Below are 19,639 nucleotides of genomic sequence, written 5' to 3'. Positions count from 1 at the left end.
CCAAAGGAGGAGGTGGCGGGCGAGTTGCAAGATGCGACGAGAGCGCAGACCACCTTGGTGGTTGATGTACGCAACAGTCGCAGTGTTGTCCAATCGGACCAGCACAGGCTTGCCTCGTAAGAGACCTTTGAGACGGTTCAAGGCAAGGTGCGTTGCTAACAACTCTAGGCAATTGATGTGCCACTGCAGCTGCGGGCCCGTCCAAACCCCTGAGACTGCATGCCCGTTGTACGTGGCCCCCCGGCGGTGGTGGAGGCATGCGTGTAAACCACAGCATGCCTGGAGATCTGCTCTAGGGGCACCCCTGCCCAAAGGAATGTCAGATCTGACCACGGAGTGAGGGTTTGGCGACAGGCCGGTGTAACTTGGACCCGGTGAGTGCCGCGCTTCCACGCCCACCTCAGGACTCGGCCATAAAGCCAGTGCCGGAGCGGTCTCATATGTAATAGGCCGAGCGGTGTAAGTGCCGCTGTGGCCACCATATGCCCCAGGAGCCTCTGAAAGAGTTTCAGTGGGACCGCCGTCCTGCTCTTGGACGTATTCAAGCAGGCTAGCACCGACCGCGCACGTTCCTCTGTGAGGCGTGCTGTCTGTTAGACCGAATCCAACTCCATACCGAGAAAAGAGATCCTCTGCAACGGTGAGAGTTTGCTCTTTTCCCAGCTGACCTGAAGGCCCAACAGGCTCAGGTGCCGGAGCACCACATCCCTGTGCTCGCACAACTGATCTCGAGACTGTGCTAGTATCAGCCAATTGAGAATGCGAACACTCTGCTCTCTGAGAGGGACGAGAGCTGCCTCCGTGACTTCCGTGAAGACACAGGGAGGCTGGGACAGCCGGAAGGGCAGGACCTTGTACTGATATGCTAGTCCTTCGAACGCAAGCCGCAGAAAAGGTCTGTGGCGCGGAAGTATGGACACATGAAAGTACACGTCCTTCAGGTCGATCGCTGCAAACCAATCTTGGGGACGGACGCACCTGAAAATGCGTTTCTGTGTCAACATTTTGAACTGTAGCCGATAGAGGGCCCGATTCAAAACTCGCAGATCCAAGACCGGTCGTAACCCACCGCTTTTCTTGGGTACAATGAGGTACGGGCTGTAAAGCCCCTTCCTCATATCGGCTGGAGGGACCGGCTCTATCGCGGCCTTCGCCAGTAGGACTGCGATCTCTTTCCGCAAGACAGGGGCATCGGACGCTTCCACTGTAGTGAAGCGGACACCGCAGAGCTTGGGGGGAAGCCGGGCGATCTGAATCGCATAGCCGAGGCTGATGGTTCGCAGAAGCCAGCGAGACGGGCTGGGTAGCGCTGACCAGGCGCCTAAGAACCGTACAAGCGGGGACCAGCAGAACCACAGCCGTACCCGCAGTGGGGCAGCGAGGTGGAACACAGGGGCCCAACTCGGGCGGCTTGTGAGCAGGCCGGAGTGTGGTGCGAGTGTGGGGTGCAGGGCTCACCTGGTTCCACGGGTTGGCAGAGGGTGCGTGAGTAGGGCCTTTGTTGACGCTCTCGAACCGCCCGCAGCTGCCATCTGGCGAAGGAGGAGGATGAGTGAGGTCCGGTGCTTGGCCGTCCGCAACTCTCCGTGCCCTCCTGGGACCCAGAGAGGGAGGAAACTACTCTCCTGTCGAGATTTCCAAATTCTCCGCCTGGCCCTCCTCCAGGGGAGGGAGAGGTGCCTACACCATCGCCCAGAAAGCAGCTACCTCTCTCTGGGTCACCCGTCCCAGGGCCTCTTGCTCTTCTGCTTACCGTCAGGTTTGACGGGGGCCAGGACGGGAGGGGCAGCCTGCCTGTGCCCAGCTCAACGGCACCACTTGGAGGCTGCTGCAGATGCGACGCGTGAGCAGGGGCGGATGCAGGGGGCTGCCCTCGCGACGAGCAGGCTGGGGCACTGCAGCCGGCGGGTGGGTGGAGATAGCAGCAGCTGCCCGCCGGGGCAGGATGTGTCGGATCGCCTCAGTCTGCTTCTGGGCAGCCGAGAATTGCTGGGCCAAAATCTCGACTGCGTCGCCGAAGAGGCCGGTCTGGGACACAGGGGCATTGAGAAACCGGACCTTGTCCGGTGTCCTCATGTCTGCCAGACCCAGCCACAGATGGCGCTCCTGGACCACTAATGTGGACATCGCACGAACCCGGCGAAACTCGCGGGTGACCTTCGTCGCTCGAAAGCGCAAGGTCAGTGGCGGTTCGGAGCTCTTCCAGAAGCGCTGGATCGTGACCACCCCTCGTGCAGGTCTTTCAGTGCCTTAGCCTTGTGCACCTGCAGTAACGCCATAGCGTGTAAGGCGGAAGCAGCTTCCCCGCAAGCCACATAGGCACTGCCGGTCAGACCAGACGAGTGCCTACAGGCCCGGGAAGGGAGCACCGGTCTCCACGCCAGGAGGCGGCGGACTTAGGACACAATTGCATCGCTACCGCCCGCTCCACCGACGGGATTCCTGAATACCCCTTCGCTGCACCGCCCTCGAGGGTGGTGAGGGAGGAGGAGCCCACCGGCTGGTTTCTGGCAGTAAAAGGTGCCATCCACGACTTGGTGAGCTCGTCATGCACTTCCGGAAAGAAAGGCACTGGGGTGGGGCGCTGAGAACCAGCGCGCACCACCCCGAGAAACCAATCATCCAGCCGTGAGGGCTCGGGACGCGGTGGGGGATTCCACTCGAGCCCTACCCTCTCGGCGGCCCGGGAAAGCATAGCTGCCACTTCGGGATCCGAATCAGGCTTTGTCACCATCCCAGAGGACGGTAGCGCAACCGAACCGTGATCCGACAGCTCTCCCTCCGATGCTGAGATCGACATCTGGTCGGGGGGAGTCCCACTGGATACCGCTGGTACGCTCCTTGAAGAGGGCCCAGCGCGTTCCGTGGGTTGCTCCACTGGATCGGAGGTGCTAGAGGAGTGATGGTCCCCAGAGGGTTGGTTCCCTGCGGGGTTTGCCACCACTGTGATCCTCAAACCACTCGCGCTACTGCCGGAAGTGGTTCTCGTCTGTCGGCCGCCAGAACGAGCCCCCAGATCGCGGCCGCGGCAACGGGACTCCGCCCCCCTGAAGGTAGCGGAGCCTGGTTTGCAGCTCCGAGATGGTCATATTCCCGCAGTGAGAACATGACTCATCCACGAAAGCCACCTCAGCGTGCTCGACGCCCAGACACGTGAGGCAGCGATCGTGACCATCACCCGGTGCCAGGCAACGACCGCACCCAGAAACGCACGGGTGAAACGGCATCCTTATAAGGACGATCCGTCGTCTTTACAAAGACGCACCCGTGAAGCTCTTTTAGAGAGAATTTGCTCTTTTAGGAAATGCTCTTTCAGTGCTGAGGCGCACAGGGGGGATGGCCGCTTGCAACACGACAGGGGTAGTGCAACCTGAAGTGTGCAGATCCACTCGACACAGGAACGACCGCCGCTGAAGCGCCGTCTCGCCAACACACGAAGCTTCCGAGAGCGTGCTGAACTCGTAGTTCACAGCAGACACAGTTGAGCAGAGCGATACTGACGCTCGGCTCCGAAGCGAAAAGCTGGTATGCATTGCACCTGCTGCCCTCTTATACTCACGCAGTGATCAGCGGCAGCTGGATGCAATAATTGCATGCCAATGTGCATTGGCTCGTTTAGTTTACACTCGAAGTAGATTGGTCTATCGAAGCGATATCCCATATTCCATATTCGTCGGTCATCCGACGTGGCGTCGAGAGTGACCGACTGAAAGGGAACTCCTGTATAAAAACAAACATTCTGATACCAAACTTTTGAACGGTATTGTGTGTGTGTGTGTGTCTATATATATATATATAATTATATATATATATATATAATTTATTTTATTATTGCTAATTTTAGACAGACAGGCAGACAGACAGACAGACAGACAGATAGATAGATAGATAGCTAGATAGATAGATAGATAGATAGATAGATAGATAGATAGATAGATAGATAGATAGATAGATAGATGCATGGTGCATGTTGGGAGTCCTGTGAGCAAAACATTTAAACTTTCCAACGATGAGAAACATCACAAAGATATCCAATCAAATCGATTTGAGACCCATTTAGAGGAAGGATATGCATATATTTATATTTTCTCATTCATTCCTATCTCACCTTCAGCCAGCCCAAACAATCTAATATTGATCTGGGCTTAGCTGGGAGATTTAATCCCGCAGAGTGATGAAAAAGGTTTTTTCACCAACTTGGATTTATGCAATTTTGCCTGCTAGTGCAATTCTATGGAAATGCGTTTCTTCCATTCCCACAGCCTGGATTAGACTGCAAATATGTGAAAGAAGCCATTAATACCTCAAAGCAAACGTCAGACCCCAGTGTGAAGGGTTTCATCTGAAACGGTTTGGGTGGCTTTTATTTATTTATTTGTCTGTTTTTCACTTTAGAGTCTTTAGATGTGTGCTGAGCTTTACTTAGAGTCAACACGAAATCTAAATATACTTTCTTATTGCATGTTCCTGCCCTTATTGTGCACATTTAATCTTTGTGATCTTTAATCAGAATGTTATAACTCGTTCTGGCTCTGCAGTGACTTTCCTTGTCTGCTGACCTCACTTAGGCGAGTCCTGGATAATGAGAACTGGCCTTTTAGGCCTTTTCGATCTTTATATGTTAAAATGGGCAACAAATAAAATATTTAATCCTAAAAAATCTGTCAGATGTCAGATGCCCCCTCCATATTAAAAGCACTACGTTCAGGAAACTGGAGGGCAAAAACATCATTGTAAAGACAAAAATCACCTACTTTTTAAAACATCTTTGTCAGTAAATTTTTTTGAGTATGACATTACTATGTAATGTGGGTCTTAAAAAGTCTTGATATACCCTTCCACAAACTGAAGCCTTAAACGCTCTTAAATTGGAACAGAAATGGCCCTATTTTAACGATCTAAATGCAAAGTGTAAAGCGCACAGCGCAGGTGCACTCAGGATGTGTCCAAATCCACTTTTTCTATTTTAACGACGGAAAAACGGTTGGCGCGCCCGGGCGCATGGTCTAAATGGGATGTCCCTATTCTCTTAACGAGTAATGGGTGTTTTTTGGGGCGTAACGTGCAATAAACCAATCAGAGTCTCATCTTCCTTTCCCTTTAAGAGCCTGCTGTGCCATGACGGATTTGCTATTTACACGCGGGAATTTGGTAAGTGGCAAAGATGAAACGGAGCTGTTCGTGTGCGAGCAAATAGATTAATTCTGATACATGTGATGACTATACATTGTGACATGCTGGCATATATACTGTATATATACAAATGAATGTCTTCCTCTGTACTGTATTTTTATCATGTTATCCAATGATTGGATGCAATGCAAATTTGGAGATATGTTTTTTATTATTATTATTATAGAGAGAGAGAGAGAGAGAGAGAGAGAGAGAGAGAGAGAGCACATTGACCGATTTATTCCTTAATTTCGTAAAATTTGCAGAAACCCAGAGTATTTATTTGTGTTCACAGAATTTTTTGTTTGTTTGTGTTTATGTGTGTGTAGGGCCGTTTTGGTGAGGAAAACCTAACACTCAGGTACATACTAAATGATGTCTTAATAAAAAATCTATGAAATGCACAATAATGGTTTTTGAAGGTTAGGGTTTGGGGCCAGAGGACAAAAGAAATATAATTTCCCCTCTATTAAACATTATATCTCAATGGATATTTTCTAAAGTATCTGAACAAGAAACTGAGTTGTATTTACAAAAATGGTGCAGCTTTAAATATTACCATGATAGTACTGAATAATCATGTACCATGGGGGTTTAGCATTATTATTATTTTTATGTTGTTGTTATTATGTTTTTTTTTTTTTTTTTTGCAATTCTGAACATAATTGTGTTTAAAATGGAAAGAGCATTAAATGCTACCTAACATAGAAAGGCACATGCTAACTAATGTTAATCCTAATTGTTTTGTTCAGCTCATGCTGTGTTCTTACAGTTTGCTATTATTGGGAATGTATGCTGATTTCAGTATGTTTTCTGATGTGCAACTGTGTTTTGGAGGACAAAGAATATAGGCTCTTAACCTTTGACCTCTCTTGCTTCTTTTAGCATTTAAATGACTCATTAGTCCTGGTAATTACTCAAGCAGTGTCACCTTAAGCTGTATGGCTAATGCTTGCTCAGCCTCTGATAAATTGCCATCTCATGGAATTGTCTGTTGTTAAACAAGCATAGGTAACAGAGACAAATGTTCAACCCACAGTAAATACACATCACAGTCAGTCCTACAAATGACTTGCCATTGATCAAGTTTTGAGTGATGGAGCATAAACATTTAGACACAGTCATGATTTCTGTCCCAAGCAATCTAAAATATTCCGAATATAAACACTTATTATAGGTGCACCCTAGTGATTCAGGACAAGCTAAAAACACGGTTTGGAAAATGGATTCATGGTGTACTCGCTTATTATATACATTTTTCTACATTTTGAACACAAACAAAGTTACGAACCGCAGCTCTGATTGGTTGATTCTTACCAGGAGCGGATGACTTTCTGCAAATGGCAATAGAACCACTGGGAGGAGCCAGAGGAGCTTGATTTTTTCACAGATTGTCTGTCTTATATTCTACTGTCAGGACATAATGACAGGTTTAACAAATATGTCAAAAATATATTTTACAAGCCCGCGCCTCAGAACACGCGCAAATATTAAGCTCTCTCTGAAGTATTGTGTTTAAAGTACCTAATTTAGTTCCAGCTCATGTACATGCTTTGGAATGACAATACAATTTTACCTTACCTAAATGGACAAATTCACACAAAAATGATGTCAAAATGCCCGTTTTGATAAGTATCCTACAGCAGACATAGCCGGCTGAAGGCAGGCTTACTGTATCAGTGCATTCTCTTAAAGTGACAGTCTTTATATTAATCGAACAGCAACAACAAATAAATCACTCACTGCTCTTGATTAAAAACCTTTTATAACTTTAATAAAGAATAATCTTTAATTTATTTAATTTATTAGTCCAATATGCAATGCTGCTTTACATTTGATTACTTTATTACATTTCTGTAACTAAAAACTAATGCTAGATCTGCCTAAAAAAAAAAAAAAAAAAAAAAAAAAAAAACTCAAAATCACTGTTTATAGTTTGTATCTTTACTCTATTGTATTTATTTGTGCTGTTGCTTATAGTTGGATAGTTGGAGTTGAACCGTGCCACCCCTAATATGGGGACCCTAAGTGGGTTCATCCCATAGGCGTAATGGTTTTTATACTGTACAAACTGTATATTCTATGGCCCTACACCAACCCTACACCTAAATCTACCCCTCACAGGAAACTTTGTGCATTTTTACTTTCTCAAAAAAAAAAAAAAAAAAAAAAACTTTTTGAAAAAAGCGTTTTGAAAAATGGGGACATGGGTTATGTCCTCATAAGTCACCCTCTCCTTGTAATACCTGTGTCATACCCATGTCATTATACAGAGTTGTGTTCTGATATGTCACAAAAACAAAAGCACACAACATTGCATATTGTGTTGTGACAAACATTCCCATATAATGACAAATGTTTGAGGGCTAGATACATACCATCTGTGAGAAAATTGGGTCCTGCAGTGTATAAATATGAATATTCATATGTTTGCTTGGTAATTGTCTGTTTTACATGTTTTACAGTCTGTCTGGCCACTTGAAGTCAACATGAAACAAATTTACAACCATTTTTTATTTCCTCACTGTCACTGTTTCTGAGTGTATTGAAGATATTCACCAGGAAAACTGGTTGGGATATGTGTACGTCTACACGGTATTACCACCATCAAGGCAAATCATTTCACAGTCTATTTCTTACATTGTAGAAAATAAACAAGATATAATTTAATGGAGTGTAAGGTAAAAAAGACTGTCTCATATAAAGAGCTCTCTCTCTCCCTCTCTCTCTCTCTGAGTATTTGAATAAATCTTTACAAATGTTGGAATAAGAGGATTCGGCCTCTTCACTATTCTGTTAATGAGCTGAGATACACACTTACGGATCGACATCACATTAAATAAACTCTGGATATCATTTCCACATTGGTCTTCATAAAGTCGAGCATTAACCAATACACCGAGAGTGCTGCCTCTGCATTTAAATCCATGTGTTAAATCTGTCTTTTAAAGAGCACTGTTCCCTGAAGTACACTGCTGTGCAGCGGCGCAGATGACATTTGACAGATAATTGAGATCTTTGTTTCTTTCTCCTGGGAGCCATGTGTTTGCATCTCGTCTGTAACAGGTAAAGACGCGTCTGTTGTGCAATGGTGCTGTGTGTAATGCTGAACCCTTGTGTGTTTTGAGATCCCTTAAGGCGCTTTTAATAGCTTTAAAAAGTACAAACGATTGCATATGAACAAGCATACACAAAATGTGAAGAAAAAAAAATACTTATGTTTGAAATGCATTTTCACATGACGTTGTATGTTTACATATTGTAGAAACCCACTAGCACAAACTATATGGGTGGATATTTATGTGATTTTCTTTTGTGCTTCACAGTAACAACATGAGGGTGAGTGAATGACATTTTTTCATTACTAACATTGATCATTATCTTGATATTGACCATTATTATTTTGTTAATTTATTTTATTAATATTTTATATATTTAATAAGATCCTGTGTTAATAAATATCCAGTTTAAAATCATGAAGATATTGAAAAGAACTATCCAAAATTACTCTTAGTTATTCTTACTCTTATTCTTACTCTGCAGTCTACTCAGTGTTATAGTTAAAATATTTTATATTAATAAAATAGCTGAAAAATATATAAATACTACAATAAACCAGCATTCAGTGTCACATGATCCTGACATGCTCATATGCTCAAGAAACATTTCTTCTTGATATTTTTGTGGGAACTCTTTTTTTTATTTTTATTTTTGAATAGAAACTAAAAATAGGATTTATTTTATATATATATATATATATATATATATATATATATATATATATATATATAGTTTATAAAAAATTTACTTATTTTTGTTTAATTTAATGCATCTTTGCTGAATAAAAGCATTAATTTCTTTAAAAAAGTAAAAGAAAATAAAAAGTATTTCTAATCCCAAACATTGAATCTGTCAAATATTGTCTATATTGTCCTGAATTTCATTCACAATTCATAAAAGTGACCAATTACAGTCTTCCTTCAAGCTGAATGATGAACTGGGCAAAGAAAAGCATAGTTCATGATGTACGTTTGTATGGAGAATCTTTCGACATCATGCAGACATTGCTTTCTTAAAGTTGTGCATTATTGAAATCATACATTTCAGGGTGATATGAGAAAAGAAAGGGAAAGAAGATCTGGAACACTGATCAAAGCTGAACTATATGATTCTCCTGCCTCATCTTGTCATGATCGCTCATACTTTGCCCATCATCAACAACTCTAAAGAGGAAAATCTGCCCTTGACCGCGGTATTCTCTTTATATATTTGATGAATCTGAGGAGAAACAGTGCAAAGAATGATTACTCTTTAATGGGATTCTTTTAAATAAAAGACACTGAAGTTGATCGACAGCAATTTTCATTGCATGAGAGGCGTTCGCAGTTTTGAAACGTAGATTTTTGAATTCGTTAATGCCTCAGTGTTTGACAGCTCTGAGAAAAGTCTTTATAAAAGTGCTTAAAACCTGGAACGGATCTGGATGCAGAAAGATTTTTTTAGTCTTAATGTGCTTCTTTATCTCGCCCCTTCCACAGTTAATTAATCTTGGAGTTTGGGACAAGCAGTCTTTAGACGCTTAACCCCAGCCACTTCCTGTGTGAGGCAGATAGGACGCATCTGAGAGAGGTGTCTTTCCCTGTGACACCTGTGCCGTCGCAAAATTATGCAATCCTACCACTCACAAGACTTGGGTGCCCTCGGAAATGCAAAACTTGACCTTCCAAAACGAATCTCTGCGCTCACAGGCAGGTCTAATATTATTGCCCAAGGAGAGATAATTAGATAAGTTCAACCCTAAGAATAAGCCACAGTGAGGAGCGAGAACACAAGACATTCCCAGGAGTCCCAAACCAGCATCATGGCTGCGAGAGAGGGCAAGATAATATACAGCATGTATGTAAATCTGTATATGTGTTAAGGGGTGTTTGTAAAACAAAAAACAGTGTAAAATATTTAGAGTAACACTATAATGCAGATTCTAGGCTTGGTTCAATTCTTCCCATTAGTCTTAGTTCACACAAAAATGAAGATTCTGTCATGATTTACTCTCAAACCTGTTTGAGTTTCTTTTTTCTATTGAACACAAAAGAAGATATTCAAAACAGCTGCCAATAACCAAACAACTGTGTGTGTGTGTGTGTGTGTGTGTGTATGGAAGTCAATGAGCAACAGAAGCTGTTTGGTTACCAACATTCTTCAAAATATCGTCTTTTGTGTTTGGCAGAAAAAAGAAATGCATACAGGTTTGGAACAAAATTATGACAAAATGTTCATTTTTGGGTGAACTGTCTCTTTAAAAGGTGTAACTCTCAGAATGAATCATTTGTAATTATTATTATTATTATTATTACTATTCATTGGGTAAATTCATGGGATTTGGGGATTTTAGGTCCTTGTGTGTCAAAAACAGCAGGAAGTGATGTAATTCAGAGAGCTGTGGCTTCCCATCAACTCTGGGGAGATTAAATGTTCTTTCATATTTTCTAACAAATTCATTTTTTAATTTCTTGTCCTCTCCTTCTCTCTCTCTCTCTCTTTATTTCAGCTGTGTGGAGTGTTTTGGAAGAGTGGCCCCTGTTGAAACAATAATACATCCTCCGCTGCTTCCACGAGCATGAGGTGAGGGAATAAAGCACATGTTTCTGTTCCTTAGTGGTTCAACAAGATGTTCCTCAATCCCTATTAGTGAGCTCAGAGCACCCGATGTCCTGCTTTCATTTTTTACTCTGGCTTTCACAGATATGATGTGACAGATGCCTGGTCACTGCTGGAATTTGTGCTTGGCCAGACAAACATGAGTCAAGCAATTACTGTCACTTTGGAGGATGAATTAAAACAGAAGCATATGCACGTCGAAGGTTGCTGCACATGAGGAAATTCAAGGGTTTGAGTTTATTCTCAAGGACAGATGCTTAAGGACAAGGGAGCTTTCCTGCAACTGATCTAAATAGGCCTCGTAGATTAAAAAAAAAAAAAAATCCCTGATGTCCTTTTTAGGGTGCATGCAATTTATAGGTATAACACTTTAGAATAAGGCTCCATTAGTTAATGTTATAAACTACTTTAGTTAACATGAACCAGTCAAGAACAATCCAAGTTTTTCTATTAATAGAAAAAAAGGAATATATGCAAATAACAGGAAAAAAAAAGTAATGGTCTTAAAAATAGTTTTAATTGTCTATATGCAAAATATAAAATAAGTGTGAAAATGTCACACTACGCTTGGAGAAGGAACCAAGGTATACAGGAGAATACAAAAGTAGGATATTTTAATAAAATTCACAAGGATATACAAACAGATAAATGAACACCTGGAATGAAATCAGCATAATGACAGAAACAGGAAACATGACCAAATAAGGAAAACAGGAACAAAGACCGGGGCAAAACAAGGAAACTCAATTCCACAACACTGACAGAAACAGGCCTAACATACCAATTTTTAAAGCATGAATAAAATTAGCATTATTATTATTATTAGCATTATAGAAATACAATTATAAAAAATAATGTGTCATGAAAAAAACAAAACAAAACAATGAAATGATCTTAAAAACAGCTTTATTTTTTATGCAAAATATAAAATTAATGTTTGGAAACCTGCATTGTACTAAATAATGTATAAATATTTGACATTTAAATAATATATACCTATTTTGCAATATGGTAATAAGAATTGTCTGTAACTGTCATGAAAACAATAAAAAAATGAATGAAAAAGTATTAATGGTCTTACAAATAGCTTTTTTTTATATATAAATGCAAAATATTATTTTTTATTTCTGCATTTGAGAAAGATATATAACTGGGTATGTTCTCGACAAGTTTTATGAGTTCTCACAAACAGTAATCTAATCAGACGCTGTAATTAAACATGCCCGTTTTTATTAAAAAGACAGATTAATCTTACTGGTCCAATGTGAAAATGAGAGGAAAAGTGACCAGTTTATTAGAAGTCCACAGCTTCATTTTACAGGTTTCCCAACAGGGTTTTAAAATATCAACTTACAATGCCAGAAATAAAGCTGTTCCTCAAATTCAATAAAGTTCAGCAAATGAAAAACTTAGCAAATCAAAATACACTATTAATGAGGAAAATTATTACTTATTTAACAGATATGAAGGTAATGAAAAGATTAACTGGGTCCAATGCGACGTGAACTGATTTTAATACGTTTGTCAAAATGGGCCGCTCGATAACCCGCAGGGAACAAATGTTCCACAGTATCTCTAAAAGTGAATAAATCCATCCCAGGAACAACTGTGTTTGAAAGGCAATGGCTTTAAATGGGGCGTTTTTAAAAGCAATGACTCCAAATGGAACATTTTCAAAATATACAGGCGTTCCTCTGAAGTTCTGACCCCTGCGATGACCTCTCTTCATGCTGAAAGTCAAACTTTCTGAAAGCACAGACATCATATAGAGAATGCCTGTGGGGTTAAAACCTAATTTAAAGCTATTGCAAAAGGATTTGGGGAGATTAATGTTTAAAAGTCAACATAAAGCAGTGTGCTGCCCCTAAATCCTTCAGATGAAAGCAAAGAACAAGTTGTAATGTCCAGAAATGCACTAATATTGACTGTGCAGTCCAAACTCAGGTTTATCCAGTACATTTTTTCATGTGCTCAAATTGTTTTTTATAGTATAATTAAAAATAAAAAAATCTAGTGGGTTGCTTAATGGGATTCTAGGGTATTATGGGTGGCTGCTTATGGGTCCATTTCAAAAGACCGTGTCAAACCCCTATGAGCAATACTGATATGTTTGTGTAGTAATAATCATGATTTAGTGCATCCCCACTGCTTACTTCGAGTCGGTACATTTCCTCAGCAGAACATCAGTTTGATAGAACTGCCCATCTGGTGAAGTGAAAGTCGTGACATCTGCCAAGTATGGGAACCCATACTCGGAATTGGTGCTCTGCATTTAACCCATCCAAGTGCACACACACAGCAGTGAGAAGTGAACACACACCTGGAGCAGTGGGCAGCTATAGATCCAGCGCCCGGGGAGCAACTGGGGGTTCAGTGCTTTGCTCAAGGGCACTTCAGCCATGAGTATTGAGGGTGGAAGAGAGCGCTGTTCATTCACTCACCCCACATACAACTCCTGAAGTCTCTTTGACTGCCTTGTTCAAATACGAGTAAAATGGCTCCACAGCTCCACATTAGGATGAGATGGAGGATATAAAAGTCACTCTGACAGCTCAGTGTTGTGCTGAATTCTGCACCCCTGCCAGATCACTACACCCCTCGTCCCTACCTGATTGCTTAATCCTAACCCTACACCTACTCCTACACCTACAATGCGGCACCACACCGGATCGGCAGGACTCTCAGTACCTCCATGTAGTTCCATCAGTCCTGGACTCATCGATCACCAATCGATGGGATGAGCTGATCAGAGTTCAGGCCATCTACACTAGTGCAATCTGCAGGAGACGACAAGACACACAGAAACTTCCTAAAGCAAGCTTGCACATTGCGTAATCTGTACGTTTCCGTTGCTAGCATGTGCAATTATTTTTGTCCTGTCTTTTCTGATTTAAGCTTGGATTTACGATCAAAGAGATAAATGACAAGCAAACGTGTAGTGTAAAATTCAGAGCCTTTGCAGACTCTTGGATGTGATTTTGGAAAGAGATGACAGGAAAAGCAGTCTCTGTGTGTGTGGCGGCCAGTCCCAGAACAGTGTCTGTAATCTCCGGTGAATGTTTAGCTGTGTGTGCATTTCTACTTTGTCTTTGGAAACAACGTTTGTTAGGACAACAATGCAGTTTTCCTCTGAAACCTCCAAAGTACACAGCACCAATCCTTTGGATAGTTGCATATAATAAGTGTTTTGTTTTCTCAATCTGTCATGAAGCTAATTCCTCTTTCAGCTATTTCTTTTGCATCTCTTGACTGTTCCTTTGCCTGTTTTATTTAGTAGCTGTGTATAGATTAAACATTATTGTAAGGCATTTCGGATGGGAGTTTCTGCTAAATATGAATATAGATTATGCCATGTTTATCAAGAAAACAATAGAGAGTAAAGGGACAGGAATGTCAAACGGTCGACAGCAAAAGTTTCTCTGTTTAAAAGCTAAAATAAGCAGTTTGTATTTTTATTGGACTTTTATTATTTCTAACTGTCAAGTAAGAAATATGTTGAATGTATCCAAAGCAGAGAGATTTAATGCAAAGTATGGCCCTTATATAACATTCTTTGGCTGTATTATCCTCCAGTGCCGGGTGATTGATCTCCATCTTAATCAAAGCGGGCAAACAAGGACTCGGATGCACAGCACGTGGACCCAGGAGAGGGACACATGCAGGAAAGAAGAACTGAATAAAATGAGGCGAGGAAGAAGAGTGAAATAAAAGTAAATGTGACAGCACGTGAACTAATGTATGGGCCGTACTGATGTGATTCAATGTCACTTGTCATTCACCTGTGCAGTTATGAGCTCCTGACTAGAAATACATACGGAAGAACTTAAAGTCAGACACATGCCAGATGATTCCAACTGTCACCGCTGTGAACATGCATGAGGAAAATGGTTTGGTGATGCCTTTTAAAGATCAGGCACATCTCTCAGATGTGGTTTAAAGGGGCTATAATCCTAAATCTTTAAGAGGCATGAAGGTAAGCTAAAAAAAAAGAAAAAAGAAAAAATAGTATTTATGAGCAGTTATTGAAAAATACAGCAACAAATACAGTATGGAATTATGCAAAATTACTAATTGATTATTAATTATTTAGTTTAAGTTTTAGTAATTGTGTTTTTGTAATTTTTATCAGTTTGAACTTACACACACACACGTATGTATGTATGTATATATATATATATATATATATATTTAGAAACACAATAGTTGATTCTTTCTTTTCCATGCATCATTCCCTTTCTGCATCGCATAGGCATCATGTGACAACAGCTGTTGCTTCCAAAAGATTTGTAATTACATGTAAGTGCTTTTTGCCTTTCATAAATAGCTGTAATTACAGGGTGAGCAGCACCAGGCATCTCTGCACACTTATCCCCCCTCACCCCCACTTTAATTTTGCCGCTTTTTTGTGATGTTTGATGAAACCCTGGAAAGAATTGCCATTGAATTAAGTCAAATTTACAGCAACTTACTGTTCACTGAACATCATCCGTTCCGAAACCAGAAACCAGCTAACAGATGTTTAAAAACTCTTTGATCAGAAGAAGTGAAGGTTTCCTTAAACATGAAGTGTTATGGAAGTTGAAGGGAGGCATATTTTAATGCATACAGTACACACCTGCTGAGATAACATCTGTTTTGATTGACTCATGATCCACTCCGTTCACCAACTTACTGTCTACACGTCGGCCTTGATTTGCTCTTTTCATTCCTCTGTATGTCCACCAACTTTTCCCATATATTGATGTTGACTAGGCATGGTTGAGAGCATGCTTCACCACATTTACTCCTTGGTATTTCAGTAATATGCAGTGTGACAAGCATGTGTAAACAGGGTCCAGTGTGTCTTGGAGAGTGTTTAGGGATGCATATTGCCACATTGCATTTGTGGTCCAGACAACACCTACTCATGCCACACACCGTCACTGCACCCAAGCTTTTACATTCACCTCAGATTAATGGAGAAAAGGGAATCCATCAGTATTTCTCTAAATGAGCATGCTTTCCATTGTGAAAAGTGGTAAAAAATGTATAGCCTGAATGCACTGCAAGTCGCTTTGGATAAAAATGCATAAATGTAAATATAAATGAAAATGAAATGTGCATAACTTTAATGAGTTAAAATCTGTTCATACATACACATTGTGGGTTTAGAAAAGAATCACCCCCACTTTAAAATAATCACATTTTGTGGGACATTCCATTTTCTAAAACCTCTGTGTGCTCAGTTTTGCTGTCTGCTTTGGTCATTGTCATGTTGGAAGGTAAACCTTCTTCCCATTGACAACTTTCTGGCAGAGGGCAACAGATTTTCCTTCCGAATTTATTGGTATGTTTCCCCGTACATTTTTCTATCCATTTCCTTCTATCCTGAGAAGTGCTCCAGTCCCTGCTGCAGAGAAACACACCCCAATACAGGATATCACCACCTCCGTGCTTTACTGGAGGAATGCTGTTATTTGGATCGAGAGCTGTATTGGATTTCCACCAGACATGTCATTTGGTGTTGAGGTCAAATAATAACATTTTAGTCTCATCTGCCTCCAAATCTTGTCGTGATTGCATGTGGTATTTCCTGAGGAGCAGCTTTTTTCTTGCAACCCTCCATTACAAGCCAGATTAGTGGAACATTTTTGAAACTGTTGTCACATGCACACGATCAGTACCGCAGAGTTTGCAGTTTGCATAGAGCACCAATTCCCAGGGGGGCACCATCCCAGCTGCTCAAAAAAAGCAACCTTTGATTCTATATTAATATTAACATATGGATATACATAAATACAAAAATAAAATGGAACATACAGTATATACATAATTATAAAAATGAACACAGTAGTCATGTGACACACTATTCCCGCATCCGCACTCGCCCCTGTTCTCACCTCATGTTTGTTGCTGATTGCTAATTATCATAACTGATGGACAACTATGCCCTGAAAAAAAAAAAAAAAAAATCATAATCTATTACACTAACTCCATCCATTTGTCGACCTGAGTTTGAATCCACCTTTTGCCAAACTTTTTTTCTTTTCAAATCTCATATTGCATTGAAAATTCATTTATTTTCAGTAAAAATGAAGGAAATAATCTAAAAGTTGAAAATAAAATATCGGGTAGGTTTAGGGTAGGTGTTGGGAGCACTTTATTGTCCCAATTTATATATATATATATATATATATATATATATATATATATATATATATATATATATATATATATATATATATATATATATATATATATCATTTTGAATTAAAATCATAATTTACACTCAATACGCTATTATTGCATAATGTTTTATAATTTAATACAATACTGAGATGCAGATAATTGCCACTATTTGCAATAAGTAGTAACAATAGTGTATTATTAGTATTTATTTAGTGTAAATAGCAGCTGATTTTTTATTTAATTTATTATTGTTTATTTTGAAAATATTTAATCTTTTAAAATGTTTATTTAATGTGTGTTATTTTAGTTAGTATTTTTTTTTTTTACTACTGAAGAGCTACAAGTTTATACAGTTTATATATTTATTTACTTTTATGCTTTATTTAAGTTCTGTTTTAACCCCTATAGTAGTTTTTTTATTATTATTGTTTTTATTTAACTTTTTGCATTTCCATAATATTTGGGCGAGGGGGCACACCAATACATTTCTGTTAGGGCACCCATTTAGCCCGCAGTGGCCCTGCACACAATGATCACTCTTTGCCATAAATTCCTGCGGCTGCTTCAGAGCTGCTGTCGGCCTCTTGGTAGCCTCTCTGACCAGTTTCCTCTGGCTCTTTCATCCAATTTGGAGTGATGTCCTGACCCAGACCTGCTGAAGCCTTACTCGGATTAATATAGTTAACTAAAACAAAGTTAAAGCTAAAACCAATGTATATAAATTAAATATCAACAAAAACTATACTAGTATGTCAGTGGTATGCAATGTAGTGTCCAAAAACATTACATTAAGTTCATGATTAAGTTAATTTTATTTATTAATTATTACCCCAGTCTTCAGTGTCACATGATACTACAGAAATCATTCTAATGTACTGATTTGCTGCTCAAGAAACATTTATTATTCCCAAAGTTGAAAACCTTGCGCACCTTCATATTTTTGTATGATTTTGTATGATCATGATTCTTTGATAAATGGGAAGTTTAAAAGAACAGCATTCATTTCAAATATAAATCTTTTATCAATCTCTTTACTAACAATTAATACATTCAGGCAGCATTAAAGATGTAAAAAAATGACTTTGAATAATCCTGATGGACGTGTGTGTGGATGATTCATCTTTAAATCAGCCTTCAAAGCAACAGAATGCAGAATGCATCAGTCTTGATTATGTCACAGTTTAAAGCCCTATGTGCAATCATTTATGAACATATTTTTTAGCCAGTGCAATACATGTTGACAGGACAGTGCACAGTTGGCAGCAATGCCCTTCAGTGGTGATAACATATCCCATCATGCCCTGTTAAGTACCAATTACAATTATTTACAAGCAGACACACAGCATTTGCATTGCTATATTGCTGCTGAAGACATCTCAAGTCCGAGATGATAACATCTGATATTAAATATATCTACATGACTGTGATCCTCCATTCCAGGAGAGCATGTTAAGTCTCTCAGTTAATAACCACCAATAAAAAATAAAAAAAATCTTGCTACTGATACGAGGAGGGCACAGAGGTGGAGAAGGTCAGTTCTCCATAAACAATCATTCCCTACAGCGTCTTTACATCTCATAAGCTGTCCTCCCCCTCGCTCCGAGCCGATCTGCCACTGTTTCCTCTATCAGGGGGTGGCTGTGCTCTAATAGCCTGTCAACACGAATCTTATGACCACTGAAGGATGGCAAGGAGTGGGCAGCCAAAATGCCACCTTGAAGGGTTTCTATTAGCGTCCACCCCCCGACAGCCCTGTGAAGGCATGTTAATGCAAATGCAGTCGTCTTCAGCTGACAAGCCGCTACTGTCCTGAGCTCTACTTCCTTTTTGTCTGATTCTTATTTTAATGTTTTTGCTCTGTCTTTATGTGGATGTGGATACATATATAATTTACTTGTTTATGTTAAAATGTCAAATAAGGCCTCTACTTTCCCTATATATTTTTATTAAAAAATAAAATAAAATAAAAAAGTTTTATAATCATTTAAAATTCTATTTTGCAACTTTTTTTATTTCTTATATCTTTATTTTAATATTTTAATAATTTTTACAAGAAAAATGTATGTTGTTCACAGTATGATACAAGGTTAAAATGATAATGGTTAGTAAACACACACACACGCACACACACACACACACACACACACACACACACTTTTGTGAAAAGTGGGTTCATCCCATAGGCGTAATGGTTTTTATACTGTACAAACTGTATATTCTATGGCCCTACACCAACCCTACACCTAACCCTCACAGGAAACTTTCTCATTTTTACTTTCTCAAAAAAAAAAAAAAAAAAAAAAAAAAAAAACTCATTATGATATGATTTATAAGCGTTTTGAAAAATGGGGACATGGGTTATGTCCTCATAAGTCACCCTCTTCTTGCAATACCTGTGTCATACCCATGACATTATACAGAGTTGTGTCCTGATATGTCACAAAACATGCCCCCCTCCCACAAACACACACATAATTTAAATTTCATATATATATATATATATATATATATATATATATATATATATATATATATATATATATATATATATATATATATTATTATTATTATTATTATTATTTTTTTTTTTAAGGAGTTTATTCAACAGGGATGCTTTAAATTTATCAAAAGCTACAATAAA

Source organism: Carassius auratus, unplaced genomic scaffold (genome assembly GCF_003368295.1).
Source record: "Carassius auratus strain Wakin unplaced genomic scaffold, ASM336829v1 scaf_tig00028583, whole genome shotgun sequence".
Taxonomy (NCBI): Eukaryota; Metazoa; Chordata; class Actinopteri; order Cypriniformes; family Cyprinidae; genus Carassius; species Carassius auratus.
This window is presented reverse-complemented; position numbering follows the sequence as displayed.